This window comes from Eleutherodactylus coqui, chromosome 7 (assembly GCF_035609145.1).
Source record: "Eleutherodactylus coqui strain aEleCoq1 chromosome 7, aEleCoq1.hap1, whole genome shotgun sequence".
Taxonomy (NCBI): domain Eukaryota; kingdom Metazoa; phylum Chordata; class Amphibia; order Anura; family Eleutherodactylidae; genus Eleutherodactylus; species Eleutherodactylus coqui.
Genome location: NC_089843.1, coordinates 55,606,798 through 55,627,148, shown reverse-complemented (window position 1 = coordinate 55,627,148; position 20,351 = coordinate 55,606,798). Strand labels below are relative to the sequence as shown.

The window sequence follows — 20,351 nt, the reverse complement described above, 5'->3', positions numbered from 1 at the left end:
GCATATCGCTGTACGCATAACGCCTAATCATGGCAGATTGCAAACAAGTGCGTCATTGTGCACAGCACATGCATCTGTTTGTTTTGGCAAGTCTGGAGCTACCTGGAAATCTGAAGAATACTTTCTGTTGTGTGCAGGAGACAATCAGAGAAGCAAACTACCGTAAGGCTGGGCTCACACAGGGTGGAATTGCCACGGAATTTCCGTGCGTAAATTCTGTGCAGCAATTCTGCCCGCGGCTCCTAATCCCGGGATTAGCCAGCAAAGTGTACGAGATTTAGCAAAAAATCTCCCCCACACTCTGTGGCCAAGCCGCGCGGAAACAGATATGCAGCGTGGAATTCAAAACCGTGGCAAGTCAATTCTTTTTCCCTTTTCTATGGCGGTGTCTCTCTCTATGGGGAGAGATAACCGCAGCGGAATTCCAATGGAAAAGCCGCTCCAAAACCTGTGGGTTTTGAAGCTGTGCTTATCCCATGGAAATCTCGCTTTTTTTTTTTTTTTGGTGCGGTCATTCAGCAGGATTTTGGTCCCGTGTGACTCCGCAATCGATACTATGGTATTTTGTCTCCACCACAAAAATGGGTGAAGACCTGGGATACAGCTGTAGAAGGTATAAAGTACGCCCACAGGTGCTGATTGGCTAGGCTCCTGTTTCGGCAGTTCGGTATGTGGGCTCCCTGATGCCGCGGGGACAGGGCACTCTGCAAGTAGCGGAGTGGTCAGCACTGACAGCAGCGTAGATGGGCGGCCGGCCACCTGGCCAGCGGGGACCGGGCAGGGAAGTGTGACAGCAGCAGACCGCAAAGGTTGTTCGACAAAGCCAGAGATGGTAGGGCAGCCGGTCCAAAGATGATGGCAGGGCAGTGGGGTGGACTGGGAATGCAGCATCGGGGTGATCGGCACTTAGAACAGTGGAGATGGGAGGCCAGTGGGCCCAGGGAAGTGTGACAGCAGCGGCCCACGACAGCAGCAGTGGGGTCGTCGGCACAGAGAGCAGCGGAGATAGGCGGCCAGTGGGAACAGGGCAGGTAACTGATGGCAGCGGCAAAACTGGGTTTTCCAGCGAGAAAACTCCTAGAGAAGATTGCATGGCCGCGGGTGGCCTGGACAAGGGACACAGCAGTGGGGTGGTCAGCACTCACAGCAGCAGAGATGGCAGCCGGAGTCTGGAGGGGAGACGATTGAAGCGGAGACCCGGAGCTGATGGCTGGCAGGGCAGCGGGGACAGCTAGGCAATCACCAGCTGTGGGTGTTGCCTGCATCTCAACACAGCTCACCCATCTCTCTGCCCCTTGCTTCCGGTGGAGGCAAGATACAATGGTACTCATGCAATCTCTCTAGAATATGGGAAAACCAATGTGAATACTTTGTTGATCTCTTGCAGACTGCAGAAAATATGTTAGCTCTTCAGATTTCCCGGAAACTCTAGATGTGCAAAAACAAACTGATGCACGTGCCCTGCACAATAACACATTTGTTTGCAATTGGGTGCGATGTATGCAGTAATATATGCTGCATGGGAGATTTAAAATACTTGCTCACTAGATACAAAACCAAAGTTAGGACTCAATAAAAACACCTCACCAGTATCATGTGAACCGCTCCCTGTACATGGAAGATCGTTCCAATCGGTGAATAGGAAAGCTGTGGGCAATTTAGATCTCTTCCGTATAGTCTGCAAAATGCAGGCTGTTATGAACAGCACCTTTACAGTATTTGTAGGACAGATTCTTATTATTTTGTGGCTGGAAACCGTTTATTAGATTCCTTCTGCTTATATAGAGAATTTACTTGGGAATTTTAGGGGGTTTGTTCAACAATTGCAAGCCTGTGCAATATCTCATATAGTTCTAAATGGAAGCAATCGTCATATACAAACAAAGGTAAAATTATAGAAAAATGTAACCAAAAAGTCTAGGATGACATTTTTGCAAAAAATCCTGTAAATTTATACAAGACTCCTAACTTACGCAGGTCATAGTATCTGATAGAGCAAATAGCCATTCTCTTTTCCACTTTTTGATGCGAGAGAAATTACAACTACTTCTGCTACCTGGGTTGGTTGTCCTTTTTAACCCTGCATGTTTGGTGGTTGTGATGGCTTAAAAACTGTAGCTTGGGATTGGAGTCTAAATTGGGTCATTAACTGTGCAAGTTCTTATTTCTACATGATATATTAGGAACATGGGGGCCCCCTAATTTCCGTTCCACCTGAGATGGCCACGTTTTTTTGCTCTTTTGTATAAATCCAGTACACTTTAATAGAGAGGATTGCCCACGTGCGAGACTACTTGTCCATTCATTCTGCACCCAGCCAACTTGCCTGACAAAATAGGGGCTATAGGTGCATTTTAGGGCAATACATGTGCTACTATAGTCAGAGCCCTACCTTCTAATGCCCTTTTGTCACTACATGGGACTGGTAAAACTTGTACCAAATGAGCTCCATTTTACAGGGTTTTCGAGAGTTTAAAAAAAGTTGATAGGAAATGTGAATTTAAAAAAACAAAGGAAAAACATTATTTTCCTTACAAATCCCCTGCTGCTCTAGTGCCGCCACTCTGGTGGTCAGGAAAGACTGATTTTCGAGAGGTGCATGTTATATTTTTGGGTGTTTTCAGCTTTTTGAAATGCTGTGCGTCGCCCATTGAAATGAATGGACAGAGTTTTAATCGCTGCTGAAAACGCGGCACAACTTGGTGTCGTGTTTTTGACAGCACTAAATGCCCTAGCTACACTACGTTAGGGGAAAAGTACTCCTCTAGCGGGCGCGTTCCTGCAGGCTTCGCTGAAGTTGTCAGCCTCTGACAGACCATGTCTTGCTGTTAACAGGGTTGAAAACCCCTCCTCCAGCAAGAGATTGCTCTGATTATCTCTCGAGTGCCAATCGATTGTTCTCATTGGCTTTTGAGCACAAATCACAGCCAATGAATGGCTGTGATTGGTGCATCGAGCGCTGGCTCTGATTGGCTGAGCCAGCGCTCTAGAACCAATCAGAGCAATCTCTTGCTGGAGGCAGGGTTTTAGATTACTGATGCTATTATGATGCACAGTGTGCATCCAGTAATTGGAGAACCTCTTCTATGCAGACCCGCACAGAACCATTTTTATTTTTTATTGGTACGCCTTTTGCTCGTACTCTTTGGTCTCTTGATGATTATGAAAACAGAAATGTTTGCTCTTGTGTGCTGAATTTCAGTGTGCCGTATATAGACAATGGACTTTGATTGCTGGGTGGTACGGGCTGTCTGTGAACTGGAACCTGAGGGAGTCCTGAATGACCTGCGGTAGTTGGGGACCTGGCACAGATTTTTTTTTTCATCTTTAGCCCAAGAACTTTTTTTTTATTTTTTATTTATAATAAAACTTTTCATTAAATAATAGCAAAGCACCTGTAAAAGAAGAATAGATCATTGCCCTGTTCCACACAAAACATAGTGCCTAAGTAAAGGCAATGAGTATCACAAAAACACATACCAAGTGTAATACTTTTTATACAAGTCAAGATTCTTGGACCTAAATCTAGCCATAGACTGGACTAAGAATCTGTTACTAGTGGACCATCAACTATGTGAAAGAAAACACTACAACACAAGTATTGGTCCTATAGTATACCAATGATAAGGTCACAACCAGGGTGGAGTGGATACATCCTGTGTGTATCTAGCCCATCAGCTAGCCATCACTTGAACATATTTGGGGCACCTGAGATAAGGGACTCGCACTGATACCATATCTTTATCAGGTGAGGGGGAGGTACATTGTGTGACATAGAATGGGGTTGACCACAGAGGAGGAGGAGCTATCTGCCCCAAACTTAAAAAAAAAAAAGTGTTTTGGTGGTTCCTGCTTCAAGACACCCATTTTTATGGGTAGGTGTAGAATTCCCCAAAACCAGTTAGCAAGCTTCAGGGGCCTGAAGTCCCCACCAAGATCTAGCAGTTACTTTCTTGGCATAGTAGAGGCTTTTTGTCAGGAATACACAGTTATTCAAAAAGAAGCAGATTTGAGGATTTAAAGGGGTTGTCCCGCGAAAGCAAGTGGGGGTATACACTTCTGTATGGCCATATTAATGCACTTTGTAATGTACATTGTGTATTAATTATGAGCCATACAGAAGTTATTCACTTACCTGTTCCGTTGCTAGCGTCCCCGTCGCCATGGTGCCGTCTAATCTTCAGCGTCTAATCGCCCGATTAGACGCGCTTGCGCAGTCCTGTCTTCTGTCTTCTGAATGGGGCCGCTCGTGCCAGAGAGCGGTTCCTCGTAGCTCCGCCCCGTCACGTGTGCCGATTCCAGCCAATCAGGAGGCTGGAATCGGCAGTGGACCGCACAGAAGACCTGCGGTCCACCGAGGGTGAAGATCCCGGCGGCCATCTTCACAAGGTAAGTAAGAAGTCACCGGAGCGCGGGGATTCGGGTAAGTACTACCCGTTTTTTTTTTTTATCCCTGCATCGGGTTTGTCTCGCGCCTAACGGGGGGGGGGCTATTGAAAAAAAAACAAACCCGTTTCGGCGCGGGACAACCCCTTTAATTATAAACTACAAAAGAGAGGTACACAATCTGCACATCACTGAGAGTTCAAGTTTTTTTTTTAGGACATACTGTATATACTCGAATATAAGCCGAGTTTTTAGCACAAAAAAAATGTGCTGAAAAAGCCCCCTTGGCTTATACTCGAGTGAGGTAAAAAAACAAAACAACGCAATACTCACCTCCCAGGCGGCCTCTGTGTCCCCGGCGCGATGCTCTCCCTGGCGGTGCGGCAAGCTGCTTCAGACTTCTCCCCACTGTCCTCTCCCTGGCTCTGTTTTGAATTCCCCCGCCGTCAGCGCTGTGTAACTAAGCGCTGTGATTGGATCAAGCGCCAGCCAATCACAGTCGGTGCTCGATCATTCACAGCCATTGAGTGAATGACATCACTGAATGGCTGTGATTGGTTTATCAAGCGCCGGCTGTGATTTGGCTGACGCTAAATCCAATCACAGCGCTTAGTTACACAGCGCTGACTGCGGGGGAATTCGAAACCGAGCCAGGGAGATGACAACGGGGAAAAGTCTGAAGCAGCTTGCCACATCGCGGCATTTTACTTGAATCTTCTACATCACTTAAAGCAACCCTCCTGTTTCAGGATAAAATTGTGGCCTTGGCCAGAGGGTGAAGGGGGTATATTATTTGCACTTTATTTTCTCCACTGTCCCTTCTTCTGCGCTGGCTTCAGTCCAGTTTTCAGGCGTTCAAGATGGCCAACCCCATTGTCTAACTAAGTTGCGCACTGCTCTGTGATTGGTCAACTCTGATTATGTCAGCAGTACTGGCCAATCACAGAGCAGGTATAGTGCATTGGTAATCTAACAGTACCAAGGCACTGTGGGTTAAGTAGTCTAAAGATGGTGCTGGTCATCTTGACCACCCAAAAAATGGGACCGAAACAGAAGGGTGGAAGAGAAATATTAGGTGCAGGTAATACAATCTCTCCACCCTCTAGTCTTGGGACAGAAATTCTTTTCCTTAAACAGGAGGGCTACTTTTAAAGGATTTTCTGAGATTAAAGGGGTTTTCCAGGAAAGTACTATTGATGACCTATCTCAAGAATGAGTGAATGACTTGTGGATTTAGCCTATCCGTAGGATACAGGATACCCTGCAGATCAGTGAGGATTTGACTACTGGGACCCCCACTGATTCTTAGAAATTGCTCCTTACAGGTCCGGAAATTTTGACATCGGGGGCCACCCATGCATCCCACTGTGCCACACTTCAAAAGTAACTACAGGAGTAGTAAAGATTAAGCCTCGACAATCTCTGAACGTTGTTCCATTCACTTCAGTCACCTGCAGGAGCAATTTCTCTGGATCAGTAGCGTCCCAGCGGTTGGGCCCCTATCATTCGCCAAGTTATTCCCTATCCTGTGGATAGGGGATACCTTGCAGAGAGTGGAATAACCTTTTAACCCATTCCCTGCCCATACAATTATATATTTTTTTTTAATTTTGGAAAACCGCTTTTAATTTTTCATACTTTTTTAAATAGTTTTTTTTTTTATCTGAAGAAACTAGAATACCATAAAACAGTTATCTGCACACAGTCCATTTTTGCAGTGTCTCATCTTCTATTGCTCACCGTGCCGCCCGCTGATTCTCCAGACAGTGACTTGGCGATGTATTCGGAGTGATTAGGGAGCAGGCACAGGTCAGCATACTAATGTTGTCTCTTGTCGCCGAACTGACTGGAGAGACTCAGCCTTATTCCATATTCTTTGGTCTTCGTTCAGTTGCTACTCTTGTCTTTTTTTGTTTCTTCAAAAAAAAATCTTTGGGATGAAGATTAGATTATAAAACCCGTCACCTATGTAATCTTTCCATTGTCTGCTCCCACAGGGGGCTTTTCCTATACATCAAAGTTTGGAAAAATGGCAAATAATCAGTTTCTAGTTCATTAAACGGAGAACTGATATCTAGCATCTTTGTTATACATGGTTTTTTATTTTTTTTAACTTTTTTATGCTTTATATAAAAAAAATAATGGAAACAGTCAGCATGTTGCCCCTACTGGATCGGTTATATTAAGATTATGTCCTGTTGCGAAGGTCTGGTGAATATGATTAACGACTCATGTAACATTACTAATTGTCACCTGAATACTGTTTCTAGGTACTAGATGTTTATATGTTAGGTTATGTTTGCATATGCAAGTATTATTTATCTTGGCTGTCCTAGTTTTCAATTTGTTTTAACTGCTCACTTTTCATTCCCTGTCCCCCACCCCCACACCCCTCAGCTGATTGCCTGTCACACTCTGGGTGTCTTCCTGTGTATTGCAGACACTTCTATGCAGTGTAGCCCCTGTCTGATGCTTATCAGGCACCATCTTGAGAATGAATTTTTAACTTTGACTTTCAAATGAATCCCATCATGCATTAGCTAAGGCTATACCATTCCTGGGGAGACAGATTAAAGCATACTTGAATCTTCCAAAATATATTCAAAATCTTCTAAAATTATACCTGCTTTTTGTTCTTATTTGCTGCTGCTTTGCACCCAGTTTCTTGTCTGTAGGCTCTGATTTTTCAGGAGGTCTTACCCATTTTCTGTTCTGAGATTTACAATTCACTTTCATGGAAGGGGCTTGTAGCAAGCCAGTAGTTCCCTGTACTGACTTCCTTGCCCTTACTTCCCATGCTGCACTGTATGGTCTCTGGTCCAATCAGTAGGGAGGCTAGATCTGAATGCCTGCCTTGCTTTCCCAGGGTGATCAGGCATTTAGAGACCTTGTAGCCAAATCTTTAGTAAACCCACTATAATGCCCACACACCTACAAGCTGTAACAGCAGGAGACGCAGAGACTGTGGAGATTTTTATCAAAGAGTCTGCAGATTTGTCGGCCTGCAGCCTGAGTCCACTGGGGCATTCTGTAAAGATAGCCCCTCCCCTTGTTGCTTTGGTTAGGTACCTGTGTCTTTGTTAATGCAGAAGCTATGTACCTAACTGAGAGTGGATTGTAGAGAAGCTGGAAGGGAGACCCCTAGTGGTAACCACTTCAAATATGATTTACAGAGGTAGCAAAATTTTTATTGCAAGTATATTCTAGAAATGAAGATCAACACAAGCTAGTAGATGAGCAGAAGTATATTGGGGTTGGAGGGAGTATATTGCCTCTAGCATTTTTTTTTTTGCTGCCCCTCTGATCTGCCAGTTTTCGGCCATCCAAGATGGCTACAGCAATTTTCGAACTACCTTATACACACTGTGTGCTGCTTTCTGATTGACCAGTGTTGATCACATGAGCAGCTGTGGCCAATCAGAGAGCAGGTATAGTGTAGTGGTAGTCTTACTCTACTAATGCACTGTAATCCGTGCAGGAGGGAGGGGAAGAAGTGGCAGTTTAAGTGTTGGAAGAAGCATTTTTCTGCAATAAGATACATTAAAAAGTTTCTTACACTTCTACTATAGATTTATGAAAGAAGAAAAGAAGTAAAACATTATGTACTTCTTGAAAGCACAATAAGACAATGCTAGTTGGGTTGATAATTGTGTCTGGGTACCACAAAGGATCCTGAATTTAGTATTTAATGTCTTTTAGTCAATATCGGAGCTTCACTTGAAATGTGCACTCCTAATCAGAAATCTTGACTTCAATTTGAGAAGCATTGGGAATCTATATGACTTCTTGGTCCGTAACTTAAACGTTCTGCCTTTTCAGCAGAATGTGCTTTGCTATTGTAAGGCTTTTTATGCTCTGTGAGGCACGTTAACATGTAATTTCTAGGAAGTATTTCTCAAGTAAGGGTCCGAGTTACTGAACCGTTTCATCCTAGTTACTCATCAGTTTTATTGCACTTGAATTAGACTTTAGTTGTAGTTAAACTTGTTCGCATCTGATGCCAAATAAGAGTAGAGCCTGAGTAAAAAATGGTCTGACTAAAGTAAGCTTTCACCAAGATGGGCCCCTTTAAAAAAATCTGGCACATACTTGGCCTTTTTAGGTGAATGGTCTAAAGAACTCTCTTCTTTTTCAGGTCTTGAGTGAGCCTTCTGGAAGTTGTTGACTGGCCATGAGGGCTCAATGAAAAGAGCTTAGCTCTACTACAATTATCTTTTCATTAGAAGGGTCCCATGATGATAAGCTGAGCAGAGGTTGTTTCCAGCTATAAGTTGTGATCTGTGGCTGATCATGGTTTGGTTTTCCTGCAGCGCCTCTGCAGGAGAATTTAAGTATTGCACAGTGAAACAAATAGTGTGATTGTTTAGTATTTCTTGATTTGGAGGACCCATTTGTAGTTGCTGTCATTTAGAGATAAGGATTCTGAATGGAGGACCTGTCATGTTAATGACTATTGGGAAATTACTTTTCTAATCTGGACAACCCCCTTCAATATATAGGAAGTCCTTTATTTCAAACAGAGGATACTTTGTAGAGATTAGTCCCACAATTTTCTAGAATTGATGTGTACATACTTTTTGCTGCCAATAATTAAAGAAAAAATTTCACAATCTGATCTTCAACTTTGACCACTTCCGACAGTTTTATGTGTTCTTTACAGGGTTCATGAAATTTGAATCAGAGTTGAACTCTGAGTCCTGGAGGAGGGCCATGCCCTCTTACCTACTTGCATCATGCAGACTGGCTGCTCTCTCCCCTTATGTCTATAGAGAGAGCGATCACTCTGCACAATGCAGGTGGATAGAGGCCGGAACGTCCCACCTCCATGACTCAGCTCAACTCTGAGTTAAACGTCATGAACCTGGTGACCGATTCCCTTTAAAGGGGTTGTCTTGAATTGCTATTGACCTATTTTCTGGACAAGTTATTAATAGTTGATCAGTAGGGGTCTGCTGCTCGGGATCACTACTGATCACTGCCCCTGCTGTTAGTGTGGAGAGCACTGGAAACAGTTGGCGCTGTCAACATTGCAGAGTCCAGTTTGGGACTACAGGCACAGCTTATATTGAACTCAATGGGAACTGTGCCTGCAGTACCAAACCAGGCCACTGCAATACGTACAGGGCTATCTGCTTCCAGCATTGTCCGCACGGACAGTGGGCCCAGCGCTCAGCTGATTGGTAAGAATCATAAGCAGCTGGCCCCCGCCAATCAACTATTGATAACTTGTCCTTAGGGTAGGTCATGAACGGTAACGATCATAGATGACCTCTCTAAGTATTCCATGTTCTGTTCTCTGTGAAATAGAAATTTCAACTCCAATTTTTCCCAGTATTTTTGCAAGACTTTGAATAGTAAATCATTTTATTTTCATTGTTCCTGTTTTTTAAAATTTTTTATTATTTTTTTTTGTTCTATTGTAGCTATAATATTTGTTTAAATGGCTAACACTATGACCCTTCCATACAGTTCTTATTAGGCCAGTTCTTTTATATCGCTTTTTGTCAAGTTCATGGCTCACAATGAAGCGTTATTTGTACCGCTACGAGTGCTGCGCAGCAGTAAAAATAATGTTCATTTTTATTATACGGGTATCGAGCATTAAAACAAAGGTTTTGTTTTCAATTTTCAAAAACAAATGACCCTGCATTAGCGGCTCAATGGAGATTTATTGGTGTAGGTGTAGTGGTACCAGCGGAGAGGGAAGCGGAGGATTTTGCTCTGGGCGTTGACTGTAGATGTAGATAAGAAAACACAAGTCACAGTTGGCCGCTTTCATGCGGAGGCTTTGATTGTATTATATGCAGTAGTTCAGACGCCGCTGGAGTGACTGCTTCATAATATCGGTGACTGGGAAAATGGCTAATATTTTGTAAGCGATTTCATTGATGTGCCGGATTAGAAAAACATGGCTACTTTATTTCAAAAGTAGTAATATTTATTTATATAGCGCCAACATATTCCGCAGCGCTTAGAATATAGGGGAAATAACACAAGACAACGGTTACATAGTAATCAATTGATGGAGACCGTAGGGGTGAGGGTCCTGCTCCAACAAGCTTACATAATACAAGTAATGGGGTGATACAGAAGGTAAAGGGCCGGAGATGTGCATGGTATGGCGAGGTGGAGAATGCGTTAAAGGTCCTATTGAAATCAATGGGCAATGCGTTCCAAGGAAATTGAAAAGATAGAGCGTGACGCAATTTTTTTTTTTACATCGCTCGTGTATATGACTCCTTTCAAAAGAATGGGGCTCATATTCACGCGTTTCACAACGCGCGCATCTCGCACGAATTTCTCGGCCGCGTGAAAGTGGCCTCACTGCTACAGGTGCAATAAGCCCGCAATAATGAGCAGAGGGGGTCATGGGATCCCCTTTCTTGGAATCACAGAGGGTCTAAGTGGATCAGATCAGGGGATCTGATATAAATGGGTGATAAAAGTCTTTTGGCACAACAGCTGGAGGACCACAGATCAGGAAATCCTACTGAGGACCACCAGATGGTAATGCATGTCATCGTTGACTCTTCTGTTTTTGGATGTCCCACGTGGCTTCCTGGTGGTAACTTAGGATAATGTTATATATTCACTTTTTTATGTGTACTTTGATGAATTCTTTAAAGTATCACTTTGGCAATGGCTATTTGAATCTCCCTTATGAGCTGGTAACATTACTGGAAGTGTTTGATATTACCACTCATGATCTTTATAGCGAGAGAAATTTTAATGAAAATATTCAGATTATGCGCGGGCGAGATTTAAAGCCTCCCGACAGCACCAAGTGTACATTATTTTCCAACTAATTACACCATAAAGAACAGTGTGCTAAGTCTCCTGCTAAAATTATGTAAAAATGTCCTGTGCATAGGAGGTGCAATCTTTTATTACGTAATTTCTTAATTCCCAAGCATCATAAAGAGCAAAGAAATTTCTAAGATTTCGAAAAAGGTATTTTCAGATATGTCCTTTTTTAGTCTTCAGCCAGTGTCGGCAGGCCATAGTTAGCTGGCAGGGCTAGGCAACAACATGTCACTATTCCTTGGCCAGCTTTCTAGATAATTTCTAGGGAACCAAAACAGTTGAACCCTGTTTTGGCTGACATGGGAACACCCCTATAGATCTCCATGCATTGTGCACATGAACACTCAGCCAATCACAGGCTTTAGCAGGGATACTGCCATGAACGGCATGTGACCACTGTACGTTCTGGAATTGGGCAGTCTGCGCTGGTTCAGGAGGACACCCTTCAAGATAATGTGATTTTCTGGTATGTCGTCCCCCCCCCCCCCCCCCCCTTCTTTGAAAATAGATGGTCTGGAGGAAGCCTTATGCTATATTAAAAGTTAGACATCCCCTTTAAAAAATGGCACTTGTATTCTTACTGCAGAATCCTAACCACATGTACCGTGTTTCCCCGAAAATAAGACAGTGTCTTATATTAATTTTTGTTCAAAAAGGTATAACTTTTTTACATGTATAGCTGCCTGGACACTATGTAAATTGACTTTTTTAATTAACTGTTAGCAGGGCTTAATTTTGGAGTAGGGCTTATATTTCAAGCATCCTCAAAAAGCCTGAAAAATCATTTTGCATCCTCAAAAATTTGGGAAAATCATGCTATGTCTTATTTTCAGGGTATGCCTTATTTTCAGGGAAACGGGGTAGTTGCTGTATACATAAACGGTAGCAATAAAATCTTGTTTTGACTTAATAGTTTCCAATTTCATTGAAAATATTTATTTGAAACATTTCACTACCCAGAAACCTGCGAAACTAAAAACTAGACTTTTGTTCTGCCAATCATTTCTAAATGACAGTATTGGGAGCGGCTGGGGGCACATTCTTCTAGCTATACAGCATTTACTGTGAGCTGGTACGATGGGCTATTGTTTAATTCAATTATCACAAGTTACAATGGAGCAGTTGTGCAGCTGTAGACGGCATTTGGCAGATAGGCTTGTGTATTGGACCATTATTTGCTATAGCAATGTGCATACTCGCTGTTTTCTGAACAGATCTGCTCTTGTGTTCAGCTTGCGATTATGGAAGGTACAATAGTACATGATATAGCACAGACGCATACTAAGCGAAAAAAGAGACAGCTGCAGTCCCAAACTTGACATTAGAATGAAGTTTCTTTCCTCTAGCCTTTCAAGTGTCTTGGATAAAGGTATTTAAACAGTGATAGTCTAGATCTGTGGTCCTCAGCCTGTTACTCCGGAGCCACATGTGGCTCGCCATGCCAGTCCTGAGTTATAACCCTATGTACTGGCAGTTGATATTATTGCAAACCTATCCTAACCTCCAAAAGGCACCCATTCGGATGGTGAAATACACTTTTGCAGCATTTTGTTTATCAACATTTAGGCTACTGCTACGCAACAACTTTGGGTTTAACATAGTCTTCTTTCAGTCTAACATACTATGTCCATCTAGTTCAGCCCCCCCCTCTTTCCTTCCTTGTTGATCCAGAGAAAGTAAAATTTAAAAAAAACCCAGTGAGGCAGTTAAGCCCATTTGGGAGAAAAATTTCCTACCTAACTCCATAATGGCAGTTAGAATAATCTGTGGATCAACGTTTTGAAAGTTCCTACCTGACTCCAAGACCTGGATCAACAATCCTGCTGGTCATTTAATGTCTATATCCTGTAATATCATAACGCTGTGAGGCTGAGGATAGCTGTGTTACATTGCATCCAAGTGCAAGCAAATAGTCATATTGTCACTCTATAGTTGCCGCAACCTGACAATCACAAGAAATCCATCAGATTTTGATTAATTGCTATTGGCTTGTCATAGTCTTATTAGTCTGCGAGTTGCAATGCGACTAGATTCACTTAAAATAGGATGCAACATAGAAGGGTCATAATGTGATCTTTGGCTGTCTGACATGGTTTGCGGCTAAAGTTGCCATGTACTGTAGACCGAACGTAAAAATTTCTCTATTCTATGTTTGAGTTGAATATGGCATACAAGGTATAAAAGGTTGGAGACTTGTGGACTAGATATATAATAGATAACAGTGTGGAGGAAGGGAGGGTGAGATTATCTATATCTATCTAAAACAATTACTGTTCTTGGAGAGCTTCCTACATTTTGATCATCTGTTAGAGAAGTGACCACCTTCATGGCCTACAAAATTGCTAACAGCTCTGATTTTTATGTTTGTCTTGGTGTAGAATTTTATTTATTTTTTTAACTTGAGAAGACATCCACTTTTATAATTAGAATAAGCCATTATTGCCTGGCAAGCTGCATCGGGCCAAACACCTCCCCTGCTGGGGAAAAGTAAAATTACATGGTGGCTATGTAATAGTTGGAAGGGTTAGGTCTCACGGACAGGCTCTCCAATCGGGCTCATAGTGAGGGATCCTTTTGTGATGTCCATTTTTCCTAATGGGGCATATGGACATAGGTTGTGTTGGTGAGACAACCCCTTCAGATAATTGTATTGTCTCTCCTAACATACTCCATAATTTCATGAGTTTAGTTTGGCCAATGGTACACTGTTATTTCTCTCACACCACTTATCCCATGCAATAGATTTTTGCCCCATAACTCTAGTGTATGGCCAGCTTTAACCAGGCTTTCTTCCTAATGCTTTTGGGCTTGGGAAGGGTAAAGTTCTCGATTGCTCTAGGCATCCCCAAATGGTACCACTCCTGGCATTTTGCATGTTCCATATTATCAATGTGAAATGTCCATTAGAGGTTATAGACTCTAAATCATTTCTTTTTGGATGCCCACAGTTGAAATATTAACACGCGTTACTGGCAAGACACCAATTTCTAAGCTATTAACACCATAGAAGTAATTAAAGTTTTAGATAGGTGCCTCAAAGAGGTCAAGGAAAGGACTACCTGGAAGATACTTGTCTTGATTAATATGGCCTTCTCACACGTCCACCTTTTATTTCCAGTGGTGTAACCTTGAGTCAAGCAATCAATTAACCCTGAGGTCTCTCACCAGTCGAACTTTTTTTTTTTTTCCTTTTTTAAGAGGCTTACATTCGGCTATAAGCAGCTGGGTACAAGCATCAGCTTATGAATTGCTTCATTACCCGTCTAATAACCGTTCTGCAAGGGATTTATTTTTTCTTTGTAAATCATAAAGAGAGATGCTTTGTCGGAACCTTGTTACAAAATAGAGTTGTTGATTTAGCCCTGCTCGGTGATATTGTCATGTACAGATGAGCATTCAAAGACCCAATGAAGCGCGAAATCAGAGTCAACAATTATTAACAGTGATTACTCAACAACAATAACAATGCAAATCTCTGCAACACTTCCCAACGGGAGGCCAGAACAGTCGTGGGCTGAAATAAGGAACCGTTCTCCATTTCAACTGGTGGAGCAGCCTTTATTATGTCAAAGAAAAGAGGAAAAAGCAATAAAGTAGACTGACTTGTGTACCGATGTGGTCAGTTTGTCATTTTTGTTTTAGGAAATTGCTTTTGTATCGCTAGCATGTAACTTGACTCACGCCTGCAAAATTCTATACTTTTGGTTGCCGTTGAGTAAAATCCAATATGTCCTACATCCTGATTCCTGATGATCTTCTGAAGGCTTCATCAGCTCAGTGAGATGGTTTGTGTAATTTAAAGGAGTAGTGCCATCTTCCAAACTGATGGCATCACTTTGATTGGTGGTGGTCCTACTTTTGGGACCTTTACTGATCCAGTACTCTCCCGTTAAATATCTTGCCACTCCAGGACAACCACTATGGTCATGACACTGGAATTAACGCATCGTAGATCTTAATTGGTGCTGTAAATTTGGTTTAGTAGATGGTTAAGATGGTAATTCCGAGACATGGACCGTTAAACACTGGTGCAATGTTCCTGTCTGAATGAGGCCTTAGAGGGGAACATAATCGAAGAAAACAGGCCAGTACATTTATTCAGAACTTGGCAAATTTCCCACATTTCCTAGAGATTATTTTTTTACATTCTTATTTTTTAAGGCAGCATGTCCTACTCCTATATAGTTTTAAAAATACATTTAATCTTTTTTTTTTTTTTTTAAATCAAAAAAATCTGCATAGAAAATCTATTTCAGTTTGGTCTGTCGTAGGAAATCAAGTTTTCCCATCAAAAGATAACGAAGAGCCAAAAAGTAACATGGCTGATGCGTTGGGGAAGATTAGTGACCGCTGAGGGAGAAGATTCAGTTTACAACCCTACTGGTCAGTCTTGCTAAATATTCAACTTTGATCATTGTATGCGTGTGCAAAGATGGCAGCCAATCACTGAGTAGGACTGCCCACTTGACTCCTAAGACCCAAATGAGCAGAGATTCAGATCAGTTGATTGCAATTGAAGCTGAATAAGTCTATCCTGCTCTAACTTTTTGCCTGAAGTTTGGACAGCATCTCCACTTAAACAATGATGGCAGATATCCCTTAAGACGACTAGTGCTATGACTACTTGCTCCTTGTAATTCATGGTAGTAAAGTGGTTGTGCCAAGATGTAAAACTACTTTTTAAATGCAAGTCTTGCTCTTAGTATTCCCTTTCAAACAGCTGATTTTGTCGGGGCTGTCATGGCCAACCTTACATTTCCCTTGCAGCTATTGTTTTAGGGGAAATGTAGTGTCATAGGATGGACATTGAAAAAGGTTTGGTACCGTGTTAGCCAGTAGAGCAAAATGTGATTGTTCCCAGCAAGAGAAACCAAGTAATCTTGTAGATATGATACCTTTTAATTGCGAACAAAAATACATGATGTTATAGTGAGCTTTCAAACCTCTCATGGTTCTTTCTTAGGCATCTCATGCTTCTTTCTCAGGAACCCTCAGAGGTTCGAAAGCCCGCTATAACATCATGTACTTTTTTTTAGAGGTATCCTATCTGCAAGATTGGGGAATTCCCTCTCTAGGACATCGATATGCCCTAATAGGGCATTTAAATTGGGGAAGCCACCCTAAGGTGATAAGAACACAGTGCTATTTTAGTCCAATTTTTTTTTTTTCCATTTAACCTGCTCTTGGATGGCACTTTGAGTCCCAAGTGAGAAAAGTGCTTTACTAGTGTTCGTTGCCGTTTCTTCCTATAGAATCCAATTGTCTTCTAGGGGTTTGCCCAAATTATTACTACTTGGCTACTATTTTTCTAACCACTGTCCCAAGTAATCTGTTACTAGGAAAAAATGTTAGCCATCCTGGTTTGCTTTTAAACCTTTTTCTTGGGACCACCACTTTAGGACGTTGTTGAGTCGATTCACAATGGCCTGGCTATACGGTGTTTGTCCTGTTGACGCAGTATTTGGGCATTGATATAAGCCCGTATCTTATTCTGGGCACTGCTTTTATACAGAGACAGTAAAATATGTGAACCGTTGGGAATTCTATGAGTCACAGAAAGCTAGCAGTCTGAAGGATGTGAACAGTTAATCTTGGCATTCTGTTTCTTTATGGCACCGTGCCCACAAACAAGCGCTACTCTGTCCAACTGTATAATAATAAGGGCGGCTTAGCTGGCCGATCTTGGATGTGAAATCATTACACCACCAGGAATGTGCTGAACCATTTAATCTGCATTCGGCTGAGTCATACAAGCTTCTCGGCTGTAAATTCGTATGCGCTTGTCATGTACAAGAGAGGTGACATTTGGTCCCGGGGACAATACAGCCTTCACCAATGACCAGCAGCATCTAGAGATGGGAAAAGAGAAAAGAGCCTGATGTTACATTTACATTAAAAAATCCGTTACTTACTCACTTGCCATGTTATTCGACCTACATCTAGTATTCCATTAACTGAATAGCCTACTGCAGCACAGAGTATTTTAGGTAGATCCCTTAATGGTACGCAACTGTATAAGGCAGTGTTTTTCCATTGTGATTTTTCAGTGTGTCCCCCCCACTCTTTGCATTGTATGGGACACTACCATGGTTCACACGTGGTGATCCTTTTTAACCCTTTAATGATCAGCAAGTTCTCCAATTTGCCTTTTTCATTTTTTTTTCATCCCCGCCTTTCAAGGGCTAGAACTATTATTTTTATTTTTTTTTTATTATTTCTTGTCAACGTAGCTGTATATAGACTTTTTTTTTTGTGGGATGAGTCTTAGTTTTTTGTTTTTCTTTAAATACTAATTAAGGTACCTTTTTATAATTGTGTTTGAAAAACTTTAAAAAGAAAAAAAAACTTTAGTAGGGTAATATAAAAAAACACGAGTGCGCCATTGTTTATAAGGTTTTGTTTTTACAGTACATTAAAAATTACACGCTAACATTATTGTGCAGGACAGTAAAGATGTGCTGATACCAAGTTTGTACAGATTTACAATGTACTATTACTTTTAAAAATAAAACATGTTTTTTTCTTAATAGCTTCCTGTCGCCACATTCTCAGATCCATAACTTTTTTTTCTTTTTTCTTTTTGTTTTTTTGTGGGGCAATCTTTAGTTTCTAATGGTACCAAAATGCAGAAAATCCTGTAGTCCTGTAGAAGTTCTGCAGGGAAGACAGGGTTATTCTTGTTGATTGGTTCCAGTTTTTTGGCTATGGGGTGGGTCAGGGAGGGGCTTTGACAGGAGGTGGTGCTTAACAATCTTTTTATCTTACTACAGACATGACAGAGGGGGGAGGCTCCTGCTGCAGTCAGTTGGCTTAGGCTGGCTGTCCATGGGCGAGTTGTCATGGCAAGATCCACGGTGATAGATCGCCCACGGTCCTCACATGAAACGCTTTCCATAGGCTAACTATGGAAAGCGCAGCACAATGTCCATGAGTGGAGAATTATAGCGATTCTCCGCTCGTGGGATTAAAATTGTGGCATGCTGCGATTCTCCGCGGTGAGCCTATCTGTTAGATAGGCTCATTGCAAAGACCTTTCAGTGCTCCCCCCTCCTCCCCCGTGGCGGAATATCGCTAGCTATATTCTGTCACGAACGTGGACAGGCAGCCTCACGGTCTGAGACAGTGAGCAGGAGGGGGGGAACAAGACTAAGCTCCTGGGTGACACTGGAGATTTTATTTATATAGATATCTGTTTTTATGGTAATATGAGACAAGAAGACAAATAAATGAAGGATATTTAAAGGAGAAATGTTGTGATATACAGCGGGTGGACAAAAATATGGAAACCCCAAACGAAATGAATGGGATTTTAATCATTTGTATGGAGCTGCCCTTTTGACCCCTGCTTGTCTGAGAGCTTTCCCACCATATTTGTGTTTACTTCACCTCTTGCCCTGCTCTGGGTGGTTTTGGAAGCCAGCTGGTTACAGCAACCAAGTGGCTCAAACCCCTGTCCAATGGAACCTTGTTGCTCGGGCTGATATTCACTTCTACCCAGCAGCATCTGTGTCATATTACCTTCACTTAAATTACATGTTTTATTAAAATATGAATTATAATCCCATGTAGAGACCAATTTTAAGGCACGCATTTCATACGGTGTTTCCATATTTTCGTCTACCCATTGTTTGCATCCTTTGTGCATTTTTCATGTCTACTATTCCTTTTAAATAGGGCACCTCCTGTCTGAAGATGCATATGCCCTCACTCTATTATTTACAGATACAGGAGGCTTTGATTTACTCCTAAAATTCCTTTACCTTGTTACTCTTATTTTTATTTATTTTTTAAAATTTTGATGCTTCATCCCTCAAGATGACTTATCACACCTGTAGGACAAGGCAATTTATTTCTGTACCACTTCAATCATGATCTGTTCCTCTACTTGTTGGAGCAGCTACACTATATTTTAGATGCTTATCGGGAATTATCACTTTCTGCAGACTTCATAATCCTATTCTCCCCCTGTTGCTGCTGATAGTAATGCCTAGGACATTTCTATCTGCTGTGTCCGTGTACTCGCACCATCCATCGATCTCTGCCTTATTCAAGAGCTTGTTAAATGAGCCTTCAACCCCTCTGACCTCTCTAGTTCTTCAGTTGACACATAAAGCTCTAGTATTACATTCCAGAATTTTGGCTACACATAGACAGGGTTTCTATTGGACAAAAAAAATCTGAGGTGGAGAGATTTATTTTTGAAGTCAAATGGAATTTAGAAAAACATTTTTTGACCATTTATAACATGCAATTGGGCCACTGCAATTGCCTGTATTAAAGAAAACACCCAAACCCGTCTGATAAACCCTTCTGTGCCGTGGTCTAGACGGACCATGGCACTGGGCAAGGAAGTTACCCCCTCCGACTGGTGATAACCAGCAACATGTTCACCAGGAGTCTGGAATCTGACTAAAGTCACCAGGTCACGTTTCATGTATATTTTCTGTTCCTTAAGAAGGGCTTGAACAGAGATCTGCAGGACTGTGATTGGAGGCCAACATGATGGGGTTAACAAGGAAGTGGGAAGGAAAGGGTAAACAGTAAAGAAGAGAGGGGAGTAGCAGGGAGATAAGAGAAGTTACAAAAGTGCAGGGAAAGACCATCAGAGACCTCAGAGGAGAAGAGCACAAGCAGGAGAACAAGGAAGTCCCGTCCTATGAATGTTTTGTTTCAATGGAGTAAAATGGTCAATGTAATATGTAAAGAATGTGGAGTGGGGGTGGTTTGGTTGTTGGGAAGTTAATAACATGGTCATGGCAGTGGTAGGTGGGTGGGTGGGGTCCTTGGAGTCGATTTATAAAATTGGTCGAAGGGGGAAGGCAGGGTGTGGATAGCCACCTTCTCCTTTCTTATTGGATGGTTTGTGTTGGTGTCTGTCGCCTCTTGGCTCTGACAGGGGGAGTCTAGCCTTGTAAAGGCTATTGGGTCTGCGGGTCAGGAGGTGTACGGCTGGAGGCAATTGGGATATTGAGTCTCCTGAGTCAGTTGTAGTACAGCTGGAGGGATATTTCCCTTTAAATAGTGAAGTCACAGATTTTAGGGCTCTTAGGACCTCCCCTCTTTTGGTGGATGGTGAATATTGAATTAATGAGTTTTATGGTTAAATTGAGTTAATTTATGTAAATGGTTTATAATAAAATGGCTGCTGTGGCCAAATTATC

The 20,351-nt window shown here is 42.1% G+C and overlaps 1 protein-coding gene across 2 annotated transcripts in view; it reads left to right on the top strand.

Moving 5' to 3' along the window:
- The window catches only part of ZFYVE28 (zinc finger FYVE-type containing 28), a 184,372-nt gene that overhangs the window by 34,867 nt on the left and 129,154 nt on the right, over positions 1 to 20,351 (top strand). The window lies entirely within an intron of this gene.